Genomic DNA, 19,458 nt, shown 5'->3' on the forward strand with positions numbered 1-19,458 from the left:
CACCTATAAATAATTACACTGAATGTGAATGGCCTAAATGCACCCATAAAGAGACACAAAGTGACAGAATGGATTAAAAAACAAGATCCACCAATATGCTGTCTACAAGAGATACACCTTAGAAACAAAGAAATAAATTTATTAAAAATCAAAGAATAGAAAAATATATCAAGCAAATAACCACCAAGAAAGAACAGGGGTGGCAATACTAATCTTAGGTAAAATAGACTTTCAAACAAAATCCGCCATAAGACACAAAGAAAAGCACTATATAATGATTAAAGGGATGATCCCTAAAGAAGACTTAACCATAGTAAACATCTATGAACCCCATGACATAGCTCCAAAATACATAAAAGAAACTCTAACAGCACTGAAAAGGAAAACTGACAGTTCCAAAATAATAGTAGGAGACTTCAACACACTACTCTTGGTAAAGGACAAAACATCTAGAAAGATACAGAAGAGCTAAAGAGTACAATCAGCCAACTTGACCTCATAGACATATACAGAACACCCCACCCAACAGCTGTAAAGTACACATTCTTTTCCAATCCACATGGAACAATCTCCAGAATAGACCCCATCTTGAGCCAAAGAGCAACCCTCAACAAGATCCAAAACTTTGAGATGATACAAAGCACTTTCTCTGACCACAACGTCAACAAAGTAGAAATTAACAACAGGAAGAGGAAGAGAAAAAAATCAGTTACATGGAAACCGAATAACATCCAGCTTAAAAACAAATGGGTAATAGAAGAAGTCAAAGATGGGATCAAAAAATTCCTAGAATCAAACAAGAATGAAAACGAATCATATCAAAACATTTGGGACACAGCAAACGTAGTCCTCCGAGGCCAATTTATACCCATAGATGCACACATCAAAAAAGGAAAAGAGACAAAATTAAAACATTACCTACTCAACTCAAACAAATAAAAAGAGAACAGCAAAAGAAGCCCACAGCCACCATAAGAAAGGAAATAATAAAGATCAGAGCAGAAATAAATGAAATAGAGACTAGAAAGTATCAACAAAAGTTTATCCTTTTAAAGGGCTAACAAAGTTGACAAACCACTGGCCAAATTGACAAAACAGGACAGGATACAAATAACCCGAATAAGAAAAGAAATAGGTGACAGTACAATAAAAAATAGATCCAACTGAAATAAAAAGTATCATAACAGATTATTATGAAATACTACTCCAACAAATTGGGAAACCTATAGGAAATGGACAAATTCCTAGAAACATACTACCTACCCAAACTAACACAAAATAGTTTAAAATCTGAATAGACCCATAACAAGAGATCGAAAAGAAAAAAAAGTTCTCAACCAAAAAAAGCCCTGGCCCAGACGGCTTCCCTGGAGAATTCTACCAAACATTCAGAGAAGAGCAAAACCCTGATACCAAAACCAGACAAAGACACCATAAAAAAAGAAAATTACAGACCAATATCTCTCATGAATATAGATGCAAAAATTCTCAACAGAATTCTAGCCTACAGAATTCAGCATCATATCAAAAAACTAATACACCACAACCAGGTAGCATTCATATCAGCTATGCAAGGATGTTTCAACATTAGAAAATCAATCGACGTAATCCACCACATAAATAAAAAGAAAGAAAAGAACCACATGATCATCTCAATGGATGCAGGACAGGCATTTGACAAAATCCAACACCAATTCTTGATGAAAACTTTCAATAAAATAGGTATAGATGGCAAAGTCTACTCAAAATAGAGGACATCTATGCAAAAGCAATTACCAGCATCATTCTTAATGGAGAGAAGCTGAAAACATTCCCCTTGAGAACAGGAACAAGACAAGGATGCCCTTTATCACCACTCTTATTTAACATTGTGCTAGAAGTCCTAGCTAGAGCAGTAAGGCAAGAAAAAGAAATAAAGGGCATCCAAATTGGTAATGAAGAAGTTAAACTCTTTCTATTTGCAGATGATATGATGTGACATGAAGAAAACCCAATAGACTTCATGAGAGAACTACTGGAACTAATAGAAAGATTCAGCAGAATAGCAGGATACATGATAAACATATAAAAATCAGTTGGATTTCTATACACCAATAAAGAGAATGATGAAAAGCCCTAAAAAAATAAAATGCTTAGGAATAAATCTAACCAAGGATGTAAAAGACCTATATAAAGAAAGCTACGAAACACTATTGCAAGAATCCAAAAGAGATCTACATAAATTGAAAAACATACCATGTTCATGGATAGAGAGACAGAAAAAATTGTGAAAATGACAATTCTACCCAAAGCAGTTTACAAATACAACACAATCGCTATCCAAATACCAACCCAGTACCCAGTGCCATCGAGTCGATTCCAACTCAGAGCGACCCTATAGGAAATACCAACAACATTCTTTAAAGAGATGGAAAAACTTATCATTAACTTCATATGGAAAGAGAAGAAGCCCCAGATAAATAAAGCAGTATTGAAGATGACTAAAGTAAGAGGACTCGCACTCCCTGACTTCGGAACCTACTATACAACTATGGTACTTGTACCACAACAGATACATTGACCAATGGAACAGAATTGAGAACTCGGATGTAAATCCATCCACCTATGGTCACTTGATCTTTGACAAGGGCCCAAAGTCCATCAAATGGGGAAAAGACAGTCTTTTTAACAAATGGTACTGGCAAAACTGGACATCCATATGCAAAAAAAAATGAGACAGGACCCATACCTCATACCATGTACAAGACATAAATATAAAGCAAAAAACTATGAAGTTTGTAGAAGAAAAAATAGGATCAACACGAGAGGCCCTAATACACGGCATTAACAGGGTACAAACCACAACCAACAACACACAAACTCCAGAAGATAAGCTAGATAACTGGGACCTTCTAAAAATTAAACATTTATGCTCATCAAAAGACTTCACCAAAAGAGTAAAAACAGAACCTACAGATTGGGAAAAAAAATTTTGACTATTACAAATGAACGAAGGCCTAATCTCTAAAATCTACAAGAAAATCTGACACCTCTACAACAAAAGTACAAATAATCCAATTAAAAAATGGGCAAAGGTAATGGACACTTCACTAAAGAAGACATTCAAGGGGCAAACAGACACATAAGGAAATGACCGTAATCATTTAGCCATTAGAGAAATGCAAACCAAAACCACAATTAGATACCATTGCACCCTGGCATTACCTGCACGAATAAAAAACCAGGAAATAACAAGTGTTGAAGAGGCTGTGGGGAGATTGGAACACTTATGCACTGCTCATGGGACTGCAAAATGTTACAACCATTTTGGAAAACAATATGGCACTTCCTTAGAAAGCTAGTAATAGAAATACCATATGATCCAGCAATCCCACTCCTAAAAAATAAGAGTCATCACACATATAGACATAGGCACACACATGTTCATTGCAGCACTGTTCACAATAGCAAAAAATGGAAACAACATAGATGCCCATCGACAGATGAATGGATAAACAAACTGTGGTACATGCACACAATGGAGTATTATGGAACGATAAAGAACAACAATGAATCTGTGAAGCAACTCATAACATGGATGAATATGGAGGGCATTATGCTGAGTGAAATAAGTCGATCACAAAGGGACAAATATTGTATAAGACCACTACTGTAAAAACTCTTGAAAGGGTTTAAACACAAAAAGAAACAATCTTTCATGGTTTCGAGTGAGAGGAGACGTGGAAATGGAAAAACACTAAATAAACAATAGATAAGTGGTAACTGTGGTGAAGGGTAAGATGGTACACAATACTGGGGAAGCCAGAACAACTTGTACAAGGTAAGGTAATGGAAACTCCATAGACACATCGAAACTCCCTGAGGGACTGAATTGCTGGCCTGAGGATTGTGGGGACCTTGGTCTAGGGGAACACCCAGCTCAACTGGCAAAATATAGCTTATAAAGAAAATGTTCTACTTTCTACTTTGGTGAGTAGCACATGGGCTCTTAAAAGCCCTCTAAGCAGCCATCTAGGATACTACACTGGTCTCACCCCTTCAGGAGCAAGAAAGAATGAAGAACACTAAAGACACAAGGGATTAGTCCAAAGGACAAAAAGACCACATCTACCATGGCCTCCACCAGACTGAGTCCAGTATAACTAGCTACCACCACTGAATGCTCTGACAGGGATCACAATAGAGAGCCCCAGACAGAGCTGGAGAAAAATGTAGAACAAAATTCTAACTCAAAAAGAAAGATCAGACTAACTGGCCTGTCAGAGACTGGAGAAACACTGAGAGTATGGTCTCTGGACACTCTTTCAGCTCAGTAATGAAGTCACTCCTGAGGTCCACCGTTCAACCAAAAAGTAGACAGGCTCATAAAAGAAAAAAAAAGAGAGAGACTAAAGGGTCGCACCAGCCCTGGGGCAAGGACTAGAAGGCAGGAGGGGAAAGGAAAGCTCGCAATAGGGAAACCAAGGTTGAGCAGGAAGAGTGTTGACATGTCATGGGGTTGCTAACCAATGTTATAAAACAATATGTGTACTCACTGTTTAATGAGAAGCTACTTTGTTCTGTAAACCTTCATCTAAAGCAAAATAAAAACAAAGGGAGAGAGAAAAAGAAAAAGCAAGGAAAAAATCAGGCACATGGAAACTGAACAATACCTTGCTGAAAAACCACTGGGTCATAGAAGAAATTAAGGATGGAGTAAAGGAATTCATAGAATCAAGTGAGAATGAAAACCCATCGTACCAGAACCTTTGGGACACAGCAGAAGCAGTGCTCAGAGGTCAATTTACAGCAATAAATGAACACATCCAAAAGGAAGAAATAGCCAAAATCAAAAAATTAACCCTACAACTCAAACAATTAGGAAGAGAACAGCAAAAGAAACCCATGTGACACCAGAAAAAAGTAGATAATAAAAATTAGAGCAGAATTAGATAAAACAGAGAATAGAAAAAAAATCGAAAGACTTGACAGACCAAAAGCTGTTTCTTTGAAAAGATAAACAAAATCCATAAACCACTGGCCAAACTGACAAAAGAAAAACAAGAGAGGAAGCAGATAACCCAAATAAGAAATAAGATTGGTAATATCACAGCAGACCCAAATGAAATTAAAAGAATCATAACAGAATACTATAAAAAACTGTACTCTTTAACAAATTTGGAAACAGAGGAAATGGACAAATTTCCGTAAACACACTACCTACCTAAACTATCACAAACATAGGTAGAACAACTAAATAAACCTATAGGAAGAGGTTGATAAGGTAATTTAAAAACTCCCAACAACAACAAAAAGCCCTGGCCCTAACGGCTTCACTGGAGAATTCTAGAAAACTTTCAGAGAAGAGTTAACATCACTACTACTGAAGGTATTTCAGAGCATAGAAAAGGATGGAATAATCCCAGACTTATTCTACGAACCAGCATAACCCTGATACCAAAACCAGATAAGACACAACAAAAAAAGAAAATTACAAAACAATATCCCTCATGAACTTAGACACAAAAATCCCCGACGAAATTCTAGCCAATAGACCTCAACAACATAACAAAAAAATAATTCACCATGACCAAGTGGGATTCATACCATGTATACAGGGATGGTTCAACTTTAGAAAAACAATCAATGTAACCCATCACATAAATAAAACAAAAGACAAGAATCACATGATCCTATCAATTGATGCAGAAAAAGCATTTGATAAAGTCCAACACATTCATGATAAAAACTCTCAGCAAAATAGGAATAGAAGGGAAATTCCTCAACATAATACAGGGTATTTATACAAAGCCAGTAGCCAACATCATCCTAAATGGAGAGATTCTGAAAGCATTCCCCTTGAGAAAGGGAACCAGACAAGGATGTCCTTTATCTTCATTCTTATTCAACATTGTGCTGGAGGTCCTAGCCAGAGAAATTAGGCTAGATAAAGAAATAAAGCGCATCCAAATTGGTAAGGAAGAAATAGAAGTACCTGTATTTGCAGATGATATGATCTTATACACAGAAAACCCTAAAGAATCCTCAAGAAAATTACTGAAACAGAGAGTTCAGCACAGTATCAGGATACAAGAAAAACACCCAAACTCATTTGGATTCCTCTATACCAATAAACAGAACATGGAAGAAGAAATCACCAAATCAATAACCCAAGAAGATAAAATACTTAGGAATAAGTCTAACCAGGAGTAAAAGACCTGTACAAAGAAAACCACAAGACACTACTGCAAGAAACCACAAAGAGATCTACATAAGTGGAAAAACATACCTTGCTCGTGGATAGGAAGATTCAACACTGTGAAATGTCTATTCTACCCAAAGTGATCTACAGATACAATGCAATCCCTACCCAAATTCCAATGGCATTTTTTAATGGGTTGGAGAAACAAATCACCAACTTTCTATGGAAAGGGAAGAGGCCTGTATAAGTAAAGCATTAGTGAAAAAGAAGTACAAAGTGGGAGGCCTCACACGACCTGATTTTAGCTATTATACCATCACAGTAGTCCAAACAGCCTGGTACTGTTACAACAACAGATACACTGGCCAATGGAACAGAAATGAGAATCCAGACATACATTCATCCACCTATGAGCAGCTAATATTTGACAAAGGGCCAAAGTCCATTAAATGGGGAAAAGACAGTCTCTTTAACAAATGCCGCTGGCATAACTGAAGATCCATCAGCAAAAAAAATGAAACAAGACCCATACTTCCCACTATGCACAAAAACTAACTCAAAATGGATCAAAGGCCTAAAGATAAAATCTAAAACGATAAAGATCATGGAAGAAAAAATAGGGACAATGCTAGGAGCCCTTATACATGGCCTAAACAGTACAGAAAATATTATTAACAATGCACAAACACCAGAAGACAAACTAGATAACTAGGAGCTCCTAAAAATCAAACACTTATGCTCATCCAAAGACTTCACTGAAAGAGTAAAAGGACAACTTACAAACTGGCAGACCATTTTTGAAAATGACAAATCGGGTCAGTGTCTAATCTCTTGAATCTACAAGACACTGCAAAACCTCAACAGCAAAAAGACAAATAACCCAATTAAAAAATGGACAAAGGACATGAACAGTCACCTCACCAGAGAAGAAATTCAGGCAGTTAACAGATACATGAGGAAGTGCTCATGATCATTAGGCATTAGAGAAAGGCAAATCAAATCTACAATGAGATACCATCTCACTCTAACAAGGCTGACATTAATCCAAAAAACACAAAATAATAAGTGTTGATGAGGTTGTGGAGAGACTGGAACACTTATACACTGCTGGTGGGGATGTAAAATGGTACAGCCACTTTGGGAATTGACTTGGTGTTTCCTTAAAAAGCTAGAAATAGAACTACCACAGTATCCAGCAATCCCACTCCTTTGAGTATATCCTAGAGAAATAACAGCCCTAACACAAAGAGATATATACACACCCATGTTCATTGCCGCACTGTTTACAATAGCAAAAAGATGGAAACAACGAAGGTGCCCATCAATGGATGAGTGGATAAACAAATTATTGTATAGTCGCGCAATGGAAAACTATGCAATAATAAAGAACAATGATGAATCGGTGAAACATCTCATAAGGTAGAGGAATGTGGCAGGCATTAAGCTGAGTGAAATCAGTCAGTTGCAAAAGGACAAATACTGTATGAGACCACTGTTATAAGAACTCATGAAAAGACTTAAACACAGAAGAAAACATTCCTTGATGGTTTTAAGAGTAGGGAGAGAGGATGAGGGGTATTCACTAATCAGACAGTAAACCCAAAACCAAACCCAGTGTCATCAAGTTGATTCTGACTCATAGTGACCCTATAGGACAGAGTAGAACTGCCCCATGGAGTTTCCAAGGTGCGCCTGGAGGATTCAAACTGCCAACCCTTTGGTTAGCAGCCGTAGCACTTAACCACTACGTCACCAGGGTTTCTGATTAGATAGTAGACAAGAGTTATTTTAGGTGAAGAGAAGGACAGCACAAAACACAAGGGAAGTCAGCACAACTGGACTAATCCAAAAGCTAAGAAGTTTCCTGAGTACAACCAAACACTTTGAGGGACAGAGTAGCAGGGGCAGTGCTCTGAGGACCATAGTTTCATGGGACATCTAGGTCTATTGGCATAATAAAGTGTATTAAGAAAGCATTCTGCATCCCACTTTGGTGAGTGGCATCTGGAATCTTAAAAGCTAGCAAGTGGCCATCTAAGATGCATCAATTGGGCCCAACCCACCTGGAGCAAAGGAGAATGAAGAACACCAAAGACACAAGGAAACTATGAACTGAAGAGAAAGAAAGGGCCAAATAAACCAGAGACTCCATCAGCATGAGACTAGAAGCACTAGATGGTGCCCGGCTACCACCAATGACTGCCCTGACAGGGAGCACAACAAAGAATCCCTGCTGGAGCAGGAAAAATTGGGATGCAGACTTCAAATTCTAGTAAAAACACCAGACTTAATGGTCTGACTGAGACTGGAGGGACCCCAGAAGTCATGGCCCACAGACTGTTGGTTCAAAACTAAAACCATTCCCAAAGCCAACACTTCAGACAAAGATTAGACTGGACTATAAGACATAAAAGAAACCCTGGTGGCATCGTGGGTAAGTGCTACAGCTACTAACCAAAAGGTCAGCTGTTCGAATCCACCGGGTGCTCCTTGGAAACTCTGTGGGGCAGTTCTACTCTGTCCTATAGGGTCGCTATGACTCGAAATTGACTCTTTGGCAATGGGTTTGGTATAAGACATAAAATGATACTTGTGAGGAGTATGCTTCTTAATTCAAGTAGACACATGAGCCTATGTGGGCAGCTCCTGTCTGGAGGCAAGATGAGAAGGCAGAGAGGGACAGGAGCTGACTGAATGGACACAGGAAATAGAGGGTTGGGAGAGGGAGTGTGCTATCACATTGTACGGAGAGCAAATAGGGTCATAAAACAATGTGTGTGTAAGTTTTTGTATGAGAAACTGATTTGAATTGTAAACTTTTGCTTAAAGCACAATTAAAATAAAGAAAAAGAAAAAGTCTCGAACCAATTAAGCTCTCACTTGAAGAAACTTACAAAAAAAAAAAAAAGAAGAGCAAAATAAACCCAGATCAAGCAGAAGGAAGGAAATAGTAAAAACAAGAGCAGAAATAAATGAAATTGAAAACAAACAAAATAGAGAAAATCAATAAAACAATAAGTTGGTTCTCTGAAAAGATCAATGAAATTGAGAAACTTCTAGTAAAACTGACAAAAAGACCAAAACAGGAAGAAAAGACGAAGTATCAGTATCAGGAATGAAACAGGGGATATCACTATATATTCTGCAGATAACAAAAGAGTAATAAGGAAATACTATGAAGAATGCTACACACATAAATTTGACATCTTAGTTTAAATGGACCAACTCCTCAAAAAAAAAAAAACTATCCCTGCTCATCCTATATGAATATGTATTTTGAATAACACTGTAGTTATTAAGGAAATTGATTTAGTAATTTTAAAACTCTCCCCGTCCAAAAAAGAATCTCCAGGTCCAGAAAGATTAATTGGAATATTCTAACAAATATTTAAAGAATTAGCACAAAGTCTGCACAATCCTTTCCAGAAAATAGAAAAGGAGGTGAAGGAATACTTCATAATTCATTTTAGGAAGCTAGTATTACCGTGATACCAAAACCAGACAAAGACCGTCCAAAAAATAAACCTAGTTGCAAAAATTCTTAATAAAACATTAGCAAATAGGGTTCAGTAATACATAAAAAGAGTTATACACCAAGACCTATTGGAGTTTATTCCAGGAATGCAATGACGGTCCAATATATTAAAATTAATCAATCCAACGTATAAACAGGCAAAGGAAAAAAAAATCACATGATCACGTCAATGTGAAGGAGAAAAAGCATTTGACAAAATTTAATACTCCATCATGATATTACCAAAAAAAAAAAAAAAAATCAGAAAAATAAGAGAGAACTGAATATTTTAAGCTTGGTATGGTTTTCAGAAACTTCCTTATCAGGAGCCTGAATGGCTTACTTGGTAGAGCACCAGGCTCGTCACCTGAAGGTAGTGGGTTAACGTTCTTATAAAGGCAGTGGTGTCCTATGCTTTATTCCACACAACTCTAACCTGGTAAAATCCACCTTTTTTTTTTTCCTTGAGAAGCTGATTTAGGAGACAATATTGGAGCCATTATTCCATCCTAAAATGTGACCCAGCTGGAGCTGGACTCACAAGGACACATCAACTGGGCTTTGAGGTATAAACAGAGTAGCTAGGACAATCTTGGAAAATATCTTTTAGGGAACCTTTGACATAAACTCGTAAAAGAGAGCACAAAAGACCCACAAACTTTCCACTCTTATCTCTTTCTATTAGCTTTTAGTGAATACTGAGATTTGTTGGACTGAAGACCCTCCTGACTGTTGTTTCTGACACCTGTACCAGTGATAATTAGGAAAGACAATCCAAAACATAAAATCACAGTGATTTAGCAGTTTTTAGCCAATCTGTGAAAAGGTGAAGTTTCAGTGGTTTTGCCCATTTTGTTATGTTAATATATACTGGTCATTCTGTAACATTCTTCGGACTCGGGCAGACATGGCTGGACAGCATGCTTCTCCATTTTTCCATGTTTGTCTATGCTGTAATATTCCTTGGACTTGGACAGACCTGGCTCTAGCAGCATGCTTGTCCTCCCTCCCTTTTGTCTTTTTGAATAAATGCCAAATAAAACTTTCTTTTTGCTTTACTAAACTTTGTGGTGATTTTACCCTAGAACAAAGCTCACCCATCCTTTTGCAGTGGACTTCCACATTTTTTTTTTTTTTCCACATTGCTTACACCTGGTTCTTGAAACATTTTAGAACCGGAAAAGCCAAGGCTGCCATACAACCAAAGCCCCTTAAAGAGTCAAACAGAAATAAAGCAGTGACTTAGGAAAGAAGAATGCAGATGGAACACAAAGCAGAAAGCTGGTAGAGGCAGAATTTCCTCCAGGGAGGAAGAGGAATGGTCTGTTAGCCACAAAGCAGTCTCTTTCAGAGCACAAGCCTGCCTAACACCAAGAAGATTTTAAATCACAATTCCCTCATATTATATGTTTAACAACTTGTTTCCTAGACCAGATGATTGACCAAATCACTAGGTGGGGTCTGGACAGGCAGCCGGATCCAGAGTTCCAACTTTTTATGTGAAGACAGAGATTATGATTGCAGTCTCTGTTTTGAAACTTGCAGTCTTTTAGGCCTGGATTTTGAATTGAGGACCTCATACACTGCCTTAGTTATCTAGTGCTGCTATAATAGAAATACCACAAGTGGACAATTTTAATGAACAGAAATTTATTTCCTCAAAGTTTAGGAGACTAGAAGTTCGAATTCAGGACACTCACTGTAGAGAATGGCTCCCTTTCTGTGTCAGCTCTGGGGCAAGGTCCTTGTCTCTTCAGCTTCTGTTTCCTGGTTCCTTGGAGATCTCCATGTGGCATGGCATCTATCTTCCCCATCTTAGTTTGCTTAACTGCACCTTTTATGTCTTGTAAATGATTGATTTAAGACACACCCAACTCTAATCCTGCCTCATGAGTATAACAAAGACAACACATTTCCAAAAGTGATTGTAACCACAGGCATATAGAGGTTAGGATTTACAGCACATATCTTAGTTGGACACAATTCAATCCATAACATTCACCCAAATATCTTGACTGGACTCCAGGTATTTTGACTAGAAAGTGTCACTTTGCTTCCATTGTGAATTCATCCAGAAAAAACAAGGAATGTTTTGTGTGACCTCCAAAGTCATCTAAACTATTGGAGGTCTTGAAAAGATGAGAAACTCTCCACGTAAGGCAAATACAGCAATTGATTGAGAATGGACAGCAAACCCCAGGAGCCACTGTTAATCCTCAGGACACACCTGCCCCTTAGCATTTCCTTCTCAAATGCACAGAGCAGTGCTTCTCAAGTTTTAGTCTCTGTATCACTTGGAAGGTTTGAACCACAGATTCAATGGATCTAGGGTTGGGTCTTGGGTATGGAATTCTGCTCACAGCACCCTAATTTCTCCCCACTCGTTGCTCCCCTGTGCAGCATTGTCTGTGGTTAACATGCTACTGTTTGCTTAAAGGACCTAGAGAGAACACGTGGATAACAGGAAAAAAAAAAAAAAAGCAAATACATGGCATGACCTCATTGTCTCTGTCCATAAAATGCATTCTAAAACATGAATATTTGACCTCAGGAACACAGCCAACATGCAGCCAGTTAAAGTTAGAAGCCAGATAGTCTCTCCCCTGAGTACTTGCTATGGATATTTGTGTTGGAGAAGAAAATCGAGAAGTAAGGGCATCCCAGCTTGATATAGAGTCAGATTGGAGGGCTGGGAACAAACATCTAATTCTGTCTTTCCACAGACCCTTTGATTCAACAGGAAATACAGTGTGAGAGATACTTCTGAAACAATGAGTCATTAAAAATCTTCAAAAGATGCCATCAGTGGACCAGAAATTCCTAGAACTTTCTTGGTCATACAAAGCAGATGTGATTAAATCGACTGAGAAGGAACAAAGGAAGTGGCTGTTCTTTACAACAGAAGTATCCGGCACACCTGTAATCCATTACCTTTTATTTGTAGCTCCTTGACTTAAGACTCCCTTGTCAGTTCTCATGTAAGTAAAATACCACTTTTCTGTTTTTTATGGTTTCATTATTATTGCCTTTACTTTTTTTTTTTTTTTTACTTATAAGTATCCTTATAAAATTGATCGTTTTTTGTCTTTGGTGTTGGCATGAGAATGATCACAACAGCAAGTTATGCATAAAAACATTGTATGCAGTACATATTACTAACGATAAAATGTACAAAGGAAAAACGGACGATGGTAAGTACGGTTCGTTTATCTCCAATACATCGTAACTCCGAAAACTATCTCTATTTTCCATTGTGACAGAAAAAACCTTTCCTTGCTTCTTCATATGGGCCTGCCTCCTTTTGATGTTAACTGAGGCTTCTGGTGAATGTTTCATTTAAAGATTTAAAACAACGGGGAAAATGGAAAGACTGATGAAATACAGGAAAATTGATATTATGGAATATCATTTGGAAATGTGCTGATTCTAGCTATTTCTTCTACTTTCATACTAGGAACTCTTCTAATTCCCTGACAGTCTTCATTACCTTGTCCAGCGTCCAAGCCACTCACTGGCCTAAAAAGACTCAGGACTTAAAACCAACCATCTCCCGTTTTTAGACCGAGCACCGGTAGAGAAATCAATGAGAGTATAATGGGCGCCTCTGCCTTTGCTCTGTTCTTTGTCCTAGAAAACACAAGGCACTAAAGAAAACTGTCCATGGGGCCCTTCCTCCACCCCTTTTTCTGTCTCTTTAATAGTGCAACATGAGAGCCTTGTCGAACCTCCCATTAATATGCACTCTTTTGGGTGTTTCAAGTGACTCCTTTGGGATCTGATTCTTCTATTTCCCCCTTTCTAAAAGTCTTCCTTGTGGTCACAGTCACCCTAGGGTATGCAGAGGCTCACAGCATATGAATGGAGCAGCATTCAAGGCAATCCACTGGGTTATATTTTTACTTTCTATGTGTGCAGGAATAGTATGGAAAACATGAGAACTAATTCTGCATTCCTTCGAGGAAAAAAAAAAAAACCCAGCTCCTGTCCAGTGGATTCCAACTCAGAGTGACACTATAGGACAAGGTAGAATTGTTACACAGGGTTTCTGAGAATCTGACACTGGACTTTTGGTGAGTAGCGCAGTTCTTAAGTACCGCACTGCCCCAGGGCTCCATTCCTTAAAGAATGGGTTTAAATAGTGCTGAATCTGAGAAAAACTCTGAAGGTACCAGGAGTTGAACCTAGGCCTCATACATGCAAAGCACATGCTCTACCACTGAGCTACACTCCCACCTGGTGAGCAATTGGCTAAACTTTATCTATACTTAGTTCTATTACAATTCTAAACTCTTGGGCTACAATTGTTATATAAAAAAAGGAAAAGATGATAATAATTATGCAAAGGCAAACAAAACTGCCAAAACTCAAGGTCAAACCAGGAACCTTTAGATCTTCAGTCTAACCCTCTCCCAACTGAGCTATTATAGCTGCTTAGGGCCTTGCCTTTTAGTTATACCTTCAAAGTGTTGTTTAACATTTTTATTTACAAGACTCTATTTTTATACATTTAGGCTCATTCAACATTATCTTCTGCTCGCCCAAAATTACATAGGCTCTGTTCCCAACCATGTCTGAAAAATGTGATCCATTTTTTGGATACCATGGATGGCTGGTTGAGGACAAGGAATTTGAGGAAAGGAAGAAATAGATAAAACAGGAGAAGCTTCACTGCTTGGTAACCTGGGGCTGTTCCACGCTCCAAACACTGCTCAGAAAACTAAGGGAATTCCAAATGAAATGATCCGGCCTGTTTCTTCTCTTTTTTCAATCCTTGTTTTTCTACGTAGCTCTTCAATGACACTGGAAAAGGGAGCAGAGGATTACTGAAAACATTAAGGTGGTGGCAGCCTTCTTGTTTTGGAGTAGAAATAGCAAAACACTTAAAGGCAATCCATCGAATAATGTGTTTATTTCCATTTGAATATACAAAAGGTGTTTTCAAAAGGAGAAAAGAATGGGAATGCTGGGAATTTTAAAAAGTGGAAGAGTTGTATGGTTTCTAACCCTCTCAGGGAAAGGACACACTCCTACTGATCCACATCTCGCTCATGGCAGAAAGGTCATAAAGATCCTCCTTGAAATGTTTTCTTTTTTTTTTTTCTAAGGGATATTCACAGATCTGATAGTTGGCCAGGGAGAAACTCCATGTTTCAAATCCCAATGTACCTCCCAATCTGGTTGCATCAGAACAAGCAAGATAAAAAGGAATAAGAAAAAGTGAAAAGATCCAGCTCAATTGGGCTCCATTTTGTAGTTAACTGAGGAACAGAAAAAATAGAAGGATTGAAAAAAAGAAAAGATGTCCTCTGGCTCTCTGTTAACAACCTTTGTTAATAGATCCTTTTGTATTCTCAAATGTGCCTGTGTCTATTAAAAGACAGAAGGCTGAGGACCTACTCATTGATTTCCTCCACTCTTTCCCCATCTGTCTTCCCCCTTCTCACTCAGCTGGTAGTAATAGTTACGATCAATTGCGGATCGTGGAGGCCAATGTTTCCCAACTTCATCTGAGTGAGGAAAAACGGCACTATATCTCTCAAGGAATGCTTTCCAAACAGAAAAGCTGAGAAAATTATTACCTCAGTGAAACTAAAGATGTGACTGATATAGTTCAGTTGAGAGAGTCCTAGACTGTTGTTGTTGTTGTTAGGTGACGTCGAGTCGTCTCCGACTCATAGCAACCCTATGCACAATAGAACGAAACACTGCCCAGTCCTGCACCATCCTTACAATCCTTGTTATGCTTCAGCTCATTGTTGCAGCCAACTGTGTCAATCCACCTCGTTGAGGGTCTTCCTCTTTTCCGCTGACCCTGTACTCTGCCAAGCATGATGTCCTTCTCCAGGGACTGATCCCTCCTGACAACAGGTCCAAAGTATGTAAGGCACAGTCTCACCATCCTTGCCTCTAAGGAGCATTCTGGTTGTACTTCTTCAAAGACAGATTTTTTGTTCTTTTGGCAGTCCATGGTATATTCAATATTCTTCGCCAACACCACAATTCAAAGGCGTCAACTCTTCTTCGGTCTTCCTTATTCATTGTCCAGCTTTCACATGCATATGATGCGATTGAAAATACCATGGCTTTTTTTTTTTGGGTCAGGCGTACCTTAGTCTTCAGGGTGACATCTTTGTTCTTCAACACTTTAAAGAGGTCCTTTGCAGCAGATTTGCCCAATGCAATGCATCTTTTGATTTCTTGACTGCTGCTTTCATGCTCCAATGATCTTCAGCAAAATTTTGCTTGCATGTGATATTAATGATATTGTTGATTGTGGATCCAAGTAAAATGAAATCCTTGACAACTCCAGTCTTTTCTCTGTTTATCATGATGTTGCTCATTGGTCCAGTTGTGAGGATTTTTGTTTTCTTTATGTTGAGGTGTAATCCATACTGAAGGCTGTGGTCTTTGGTCTTCATTAGTAAGTGTTTCAAGTCCTCTTCACTTTCAGCAAGCAAGGTTGTGTCTTCTGCATAATGCAGGTTGTTAATGAGTCTTCCTCCAATCGTGATGCCCTGTTCTTCTTCATATAGTCCAGCTTCTTGTATTATTTGTTCAGCGTACAGATTAAATAGGTATGGTGAAAGAATACAACCCTGATACACACCTTTCCTGACTTTACACCAATCAGTATCCCCTTGTTCTGTCCAAACAACTGCCTCTTGATCTATGTAAAGGTTCCTCGAGAGCACAATTAACTGCTCTGGAATTCCCATTCTTTGCAGTGTTATCCATAGTTTGTTATGATCCACACAGTCGAATGACTTTGCATAGTCAATAAAACACAGGTAAACATCCTTCTGATATTCTCTGCTTTCAGCCAGGATCCATCTGACATCAGCAATGATATCCCTGGTTCCAAGTCCTCTTCTGAACCGGCCTGAATTTCTGGCAATTCCCTGTCGATATACTGCTGCAGCCGTTTTTGAATGATCTTCAGCAAAATTTTGCTTGCATGTGGTATTAATGATATTGTTCTATAACTTGCACATTCAGTTGGATCACCTTTCTTGGGAATAGGCATACATATGGATCTTTTCCAGTCAGTTGGCCAGGAAGCTGTCTTCCATATTTCTTGGCATAGATGAGTGAGCACCTCCAGCGCTGCATCTGTTTGTTGAAACATCTCAGTTGATATTCCATCAACTCCTGGAGACTTGTTTTTCGCCAGTGCCTTCAGAGCAGCTTGGACTTCTTCCTTCAGTACCGTTGGTTCCTGATCATATGCCACCTCTTGAAATGGTTGAATATCGACTAATTTTTTTGGTATAATGACTCTGTGTATTCCTTCCATCTTCTTTTGATGCTTCCTGCATCGTTTAATATTTTCTGCATGGAATCCTTCACTATTGCAACTAGACGCTTGAATTTTTTCTTCAGTTCTTTCAGCTTAAGAAACGCCGAGCATGTTCTTCCCTTTTGGTTTTCCATTTCCAGCTCTTTGCACATGTCATTATAATACTTTACTTTGTCTTCTCGAGAGCCCTTTGAAATCTTCTGTTCAGTTCTTATACTTCCTCAATTCTTCCTTTTGCTTTAGCTGCTCGACGCTCAAGAGCAAGTTTCAGAGTCTCCTCTGACATCCATCTTGGTCGTTTCTTTCTTTCCTGTCTTTTCAGTGACCTCTTCTTTCTTCATGGGTGATGTCCTTGATGTCATTCCACAACTTGTGCTGGTCTGGGGTCACTAGTGTTCAATGCCTCAAATATATTCTTCACATGGTCTCTAAATTCAGGCGGGATATACTCAAGGTCATATTTTGGCTCTCGTGGACTTTCTCTGATTTTCTCCAGTTTCACCTTGAACTTGCATATGAGCAATTGATGGTCTGTTCCACAGTCGGCCCCTGGCCTTGTTCTGACTGATGATATTGAGCTTTTCCATCGTCTCTTTCCACAGATGTAGTCAATTTGATTTCTGTGTGTTCCATCTGGTGAGGTCCACGTGTATAGTCACTGTTTCTTCTCATTTTGAGTTATGTCACATCAGCAAATGAAGGTCCTGAAAGCTTTACTCCATCCACGTCATTAAGGTCAACTCTACTTTGAGGAGGCAGCTCTTCCCTAGTCATCTTTTGAGTGCATTCCAACTTGGCGGGGGGGTCTCATCTTCCAGCACCGTATCAGACAATGTTCCTCTGCTATTCATAAGGTTTTCACTGGCTAATGCTTTTAAGAAGTAGACTACCGGGTCCTTCTTCCTAGTCTGTCTTAGTCTGGAAGCTCAGCTGAAACCTGTCCTCCATGGGTGACTCTGCTGGTATCTGAATACCAGTGGCATAGCTTCCAGCATCACAGCAACACAGAAGCCCCCATAGTACAACAAACTGACAGACACATGGTGGAATGACCACCTTATGTGACTTTATTTAAAATGCTAAAGAAACTGGAATCCTGTAGAGTAATGTAAAGAAATGTAGAAGGGAAGGATTTTAATCGGGTACTCACCAATGCTCAGATTATTTTAATTCAGCTAGGTGTGTGTGCAGTGGGGTGTTTTCTACAACATGGTGTTTGAAAACCTCCAATGAAAGTCATTTTACGATCAACCAGGATAACCGCTATGCTAAAACCCAGAGTAGAACAAGAAACTTTTAAGACCTTAAGGCTGATCTCCTCCCAAACTGATCTTGATCAGCCATAGCGTCATTCCTTCAATTTCTGATATCATAGTTTCAGTGTTGGTGTTGAATTTCTCCGCGTTTCTTAACCGCTGCTGTTTCGGTTGTCAAAGGTCCTCTAATCATGCAACTGCCTTTGGCTGCTCTGTCAAGTATCGCAATAGAGGGTTACTCTAACCCATTGCGATTGAGTTGATTCCGACTCATAACGTCCCTAGACGACAGGGCAGAACTGTGCTATGGGGTTTCCAAGGAGAGGCTGGTGGAATCGAACTGTAGGCCTTGTTGTTAACACTGAGCTCTTAACCACTATGCCACTAAAAATACTAGTGCCATCGAGTGCCACTAGAGGCAGGAAAACCAGCTGGAATCTTTGCTCTGGTCTGAGTGAGCAGGTATGACTGTTTAGATGATTAAAAGAATTAGGGTTTTAGTAGGACCCTTTCATTTCCTCCTTCTCTGTCCTTGTTTTTCTACCCTGATCTTCCATGATATGCTAACTAAAATCCAATATTAATAAACTAGTTGTTGTGGCCAAAGCCTTCTTGCTTTGGGGCAAGGGCTGGCTCCTTTTCTTTCTCTTCCTTCTGCTGATGCCCTGCCCTGGGAGATACTAAGCCTCAACAAGTAGATACCGAAGAACACTAAAAGCAATCGATTGCCCTGTCGGCTTCTTTTTCCTGGGAGCAGAGCAAACATAATAAAAGAAATGAGAGGATGAGCGTTGGGAAATGGTAAATTGGAGGTGCCAGGGATTGAACCAGGGACCTCGTACATGCGAAGCACGTGCTCTACCACTGAGCTACACCCCCTTACCACCAACTGGTACGATGATGTCTGTTCTTTAAATAAAAGCATACTGACATTTTTCCTGTGGGGTTACTTCTCCTCTCCCCAAAAACCTAGGAGTTGCCTAGAAAAAGACCGCTGGGTTAAACTCCACTCTTTCTGAAATCACTGATGTTGATACTGTCTAGCGGCTTCACGCTGGGAAAGTTTACTGTAGTCTGAATAGCCGTTTCTGGTTCGAGGATCTTCCCACTCCGGTAGTCGGCTTCAGAGTCCACTCGCCAGCAGACTCTTTAAATCAAAGTTACTTGCCTCCCAAGAAGACCACACCTCTCCAACATATATCACACCGAT

At 39.1% G+C, this 19,458-nt stretch overlaps 1 non-coding gene across 1 annotated transcript; it reads right to left on the minus strand.

Annotated features, from left to right (window-relative positions):
* Positions 1–19,055: 19,055 nt before the first annotated feature.
* Positions 19,056–19,127, minus strand: TRNAA-CGC (transfer RNA alanine (anticodon CGC)). Its single transcript has one exon. It is a non-coding gene; the product is annotated as a tRNA-Ala (tRNA).
* Positions 19,128–19,458: the final 331 nt, after the last annotated feature.

Source organism: Elephas maximus, chromosome 1 (assembly GCF_024166365.1).
Source record: "Elephas maximus indicus isolate mEleMax1 chromosome 1, mEleMax1 primary haplotype, whole genome shotgun sequence".
Taxonomy (NCBI): Eukaryota; Metazoa; Chordata; class Mammalia; order Proboscidea; family Elephantidae; genus Elephas; species Elephas maximus.